This window comes from Neopelma chrysocephalum, unplaced genomic scaffold, assembly GCF_003984885.1.
Source record: "Neopelma chrysocephalum unplaced genomic scaffold, ASM398488v2 Primary Assembly neopelma1_92694, whole genome shotgun sequence".
In the NCBI taxonomy this organism is placed as follows: domain Eukaryota; kingdom Metazoa; phylum Chordata; class Aves; order Passeriformes; family Pipridae; genus Neopelma; species Neopelma chrysocephalum.
The window spans coordinates 1,103-1,577 of record NW_020921428.1 but is presented as its reverse complement, the minus strand read 5'-3'; positions in this window follow the sequence as shown (position 1 = coordinate 1,577).

The following is a 475-nucleotide window of genomic DNA, read 5'->3' as shown; positions in this document are numbered from 1 at the left end:
CCCCTAAAACGTAAGGGACGCCCCCCAAAATTTGGGGTGTGGGGGAGCTGAGTTGGTTGTGGTGGTTCAATGCCGCAGGAAGGGACCCCCCAATGGAACTGGGGACCCCCCAAACTGTACAGTGACCCCCTCCCCAAGCACACAGGGGACCCCAAAATGACCCCAAACCCCCTCAAATCCCCAGGGAACCCCTAAAATCCTCGGGGACCCCCTAAAAACTTCCCCTTACTCTCAGAACTCAATTGCTCACACCACATACAGAGACGCCCCCATTACACTGGGGACCCCCCAAACTGTACAATGACCCCCTCCCAAGCACAAAGGGGACCCCAAAACGATCCCAAAACCCCCCCAAATTGACAGGGACCCCCCAAAAGCCCCGGGGACCCCCTAAAAACTTCCCCTTACCCTCAGAACTCAACCACTCGTACTTGCCCCACACCATGTGCAAGGACCCCCCCCCTGCACTGGGGAC